Below are 3,735 nucleotides of genomic sequence, written 5' to 3' on the forward strand. Positions count from 1 at the left end.
GATAACAGGGGAGCAAGCATTCTTCAGTCACAGAGGCTGGAAACAGAGAGAGCTGCCCTAGCCAGGCAAGAGACAATTTGTCAGCAGCTTGTGTCACAGCTGCTCAGGACAGGCCAGTGCCAGATCTAGACCTGGTCTGGAGGTGATGGGACGTACAGGGTCTGCCTTCTTGGGGCTTTAGTTCAGGATGGGGTTCAAATCCAGTGCTAGTGTTGCCTTGGATCCTGCTTTCTCTACAGTAACTGGAGTGATTTTTTTTGAGTGGGGGGGGGGCGGTCTTACGTAGCTCCAGCTGGCCTTAGACTTACTAGGATGATCTTCAATCCCTTCTGCCTCTACCTTCCAAGTGCTGGGGTACTAGGTATACAGTACCACACCTAGTGTATGTGGTACTGTCTCGGGGCCTGCTCTATGTTTGGTATGGTGATTTGATAAGGTCTGACCTCCATGGGTCTCTGCGTTGGTCCCCAGGGGGAAGTGTTTGAGTGGTACAGCCCTTTTGGAGGATGTGTGCCATGCTAGTGGGCTCTGAGAGACTTACCTCATCCTAATTCCTGTTTACTCTCCGTTGTGTGCTGACATTTGAAGAGGTGAGCGCTCAGCTTCCGGCACCTGTCTCTGTGCCTGTCACTGCTGCTATGCCTCTCCACCATGCTGGAGTCTGGCACAAGGTAAAATTCTTTCTTTGGTGGCTTTTGGTCCTGGTGTTTTGGCACAGCAATGGGAAAGTAACTAAGATAGCAGGCAGTCACTCCACCAGCTGAGCTTCCTTCCCAGATCCAGCATGGCTGTTTCAGACCGCGTATACCAGCTTATGTATGCCACCTCTGCGTAAAACTGTACTGATCCACACGAGACAGTTACTGACAACCATGCTGACTAATTAGGAGTTTTAAATCCTTTTTATCGATGGTCAGACCAAGAGCAGGCTTGAGCCTCGGAAAAGTCTCTTGGTTCCCCAAGCTCAGGGATACAGAGTTTTTAATGGCAAAACCCATAAAGATACATCAAAGTGAGAAGAGGGTCAGAGTAACCTTGAAACGTTCATCCCTGGCAGAGCATAGTAGTTATTTTAGACACAACCTGCCAATTATTTTGGTTAATACATCTGGACCACAGTCAAGGCCACAGAAATTGCGAATGTGTTGCCAAGGCAGATGCGACTGTTGGAGGGAGTCGGGTAGAGGCCTGAGAACTGTCTAAACAGACACAAAATGGGGCCAGAACAGAGTGGCACGACCTTAGTCATTCCGAAACCCCTCGGCTTCCTGCAACACTTAGGATTTGACTCAAAGCTCCACAGGACTGTGTGCCTTCCTGTGAGGAGCGCTTGTCCTTTCTCTTGCCTTCCCTCAGCACAGCATCCTCAGGATTATTTCTTCCTTTCTGGCCATCGAAGTCATCCATCCACCCTCCACCCCCACCGCCCATGTAGACATCTTCTCCTGGGCATCCCGAGTCACTCCCCCGGTTCCTAAGGATGCGGCTTCATCGCTGAGTGAAGTGGACTTCTTTGTATGTGTACCCAGGCCTGCGCTCTAGTTCCCCTTCTTGCTCTAAGGGCCCGGACACAGCAGATGCTTACTCAGCATTTATTGAATGACTGAATGAAGAGGCCTGGGAGGCTTTTCCCTCAGCCTCATTTCCAGGAGCCTGTGAGCATTAGTGGGGGCTGGGGGATGTGTCCAGCACTATGGGCAGCGTCTGGCATATGTGAAACCCTCAGTGTTTGCAGTCTGGTGATTGTTCCCAGTGCCACTCCCAAGGCCAGGAGTTTCTCCATCTCAGCTGGCTTGCTTCTACACCTCTGTGCACACCCATTTTCCATCTGTCACCACCTGCTGGAATCCTTTCTATCTTCAAGACTCAGCCAAAGGCAACTTCTACAGGGTTCCCTCCCTTTCTCTTAGGGTGTCATTAGTCACCATATCAATAGCAATAACTAACACCTACCTTCTGCCAGGCATTGAGCTAAATGGGCTAAATCCTAGTTAATCCTTACAACAGTGCTGTAAGAATTATTGAGGTCGTGTCTCAAAGATGAGAGATCAGCACACAGAAAGCCGCTCAAAGCCTTATACTCACCAAGTAGGGCAACTGGGATTTCAGTGCAGGAGGCTGGCCCCCAACCCATAGTCTGTGCCTCATTGTTGATTCTAGCTACTGGCAGTCTTGCTTCCTCCCCTTGCAGCACCAGGTCCCTGTTGTCTGCCTGGCCTGGGGTGAGTAGAGGTCCTGCCTGTCAATTGTCCTCATCCTGAGGCTTCCAGAGCTCCCCACAGTAGGTGCTCAGTAGCTGTTGCTGACTGGAATTGAGTTGAATGCTGGCCCTGTCCCTATCCCAAGTAATTGCCTTTGTGGTCCTCTTTCTGGATGTGGTAATGGAAGGAGCCAAACTCCTTCCATACAAACAAACATGTTTTGTTTTATGTTTTATTTAATTAATAAATTTGTTTTAAAATGGCACTTAAGTGCTGTGTGTGTGTGTTTGTGCATATCTGTGTGCCAGGGCACACAATGGAAATCAGAAGATAACTTGTGGGATTCTGTTTTCTCCCTCCATCAAATAGGTCCTGGAAGTAGAACTCAGATTGTTTGGCTTGATGGCAGGCGCCCTCAGACACTGAGCTACCGTCTTAATTCAGGTTACTATTGCTGTAATGAAACATCATGACCAAAGCAACTTGGGAGGAAAGGGTTTATTTGGCTCGTGCTTCCATATCACTGTTCATCACTGAAAGAAGTCAGGACAGGAACTCAAACAGGGCAGGAACCTGGAGGCAGGAGCTGACGCAGAGGCCATGAAGTAGTGCTACTTATTGGCTTGCTCCCCATGGCTTGCTCAGCCTGCTTTCTTATAGAACCCAGGACCATCAGCCCAGGGATGGCACCATCCACAATGGCTGGGCCCTCCCACATCAATCACTAATTAAGAAAATGCCCTACAGGCTTGTTTGTAGTCTGGTCTCATGGAGGCATTTTCTTAAACTGAGGACCCTTCCTCTCTGATGAAGCTAGCTTGTCTCAAGTTGACATAAAACCAGCCAGCATAGCCATCTCTGTTGTCCTCCCGTCTTTGAGGCAGTGTCTCACTCTATAGCTCAGGCTGGCTGGAATTCACTATGTAGCCCATGCTAGCCTTAAGGTGGAACTCGTCCTGCCCCAATACTCTGATCTTTAGATTACAGGTGCAAGCCACCACATGCAGCTGAGAAGTCATACTTTATTTCTTTGTCTTTCTTTGCCAGCAGAGCTTGGTTTCACAGAATTTTGAAGGAGAAGAATTTGTTCTGGAAGGGAGTGCTAGAACTTTGGGAAACAGAAAGCAGTTACTGCAAAATGTCACCTTAACCTCTTGTGTGATCACCTCTTCTATAGTCCAAGCTGCTGAAGAAGGCCTTTTACAGTTCACTCCTGGCAGAGGTAATTAAACCCTCTTTTTCTTCTTTTCCTTCAAAGGTCTGGCTTTGTGTGAAAAGTTCTGTAGTCTTGAGTAGGGTAACTCTGAGGCTCTTCCCCTCACTGTCTGCCCAGTGCCAGTTCGATTCTCCTCCAGTTCTCAGAGGAGAAAGCCGTTCAAAAGGAGAATCTGTGTCTGTACTGAACAGGTAGACATCTTAAAATTAAATTAGTATTATTATTTACTCTGGATGTGCCATGATGTGGAGTTCAGAGGACAACTGAGTCAGTTTTCTCCTTCTACTATGGATTCTCAGTGTCAGGGTCCTTATTTTA

At 48.3% G+C, this 3,735-nt stretch overlaps 1 long non-coding RNA gene across 1 annotated transcript; it reads left to right on the top strand.

The window, feature by feature from the left end:
* The first annotated feature begins 469 nt into the window (after window positions 1–469).
* Window positions 470–3,415, top strand: Gm41805. The gene is made up of 3 exons (XR_877715.2): window positions 470–671; window positions 2,571–2,645; window positions 3,252–3,415. It is a non-coding gene; the product is annotated as a predicted gene, 41805 (long non-coding RNA).
* The last annotated feature ends 320 nt before the right edge of the window (window positions 3,416–3,735 follow it).

This window comes from Mus musculus, chromosome 19 (genome assembly GCF_000001635.26).
Source record: "Mus musculus strain C57BL/6J chromosome 19, GRCm38.p6 C57BL/6J".
Lineage (NCBI taxonomy): Eukaryota > Metazoa > Chordata > Mammalia > Rodentia > Muridae > Mus > Mus musculus.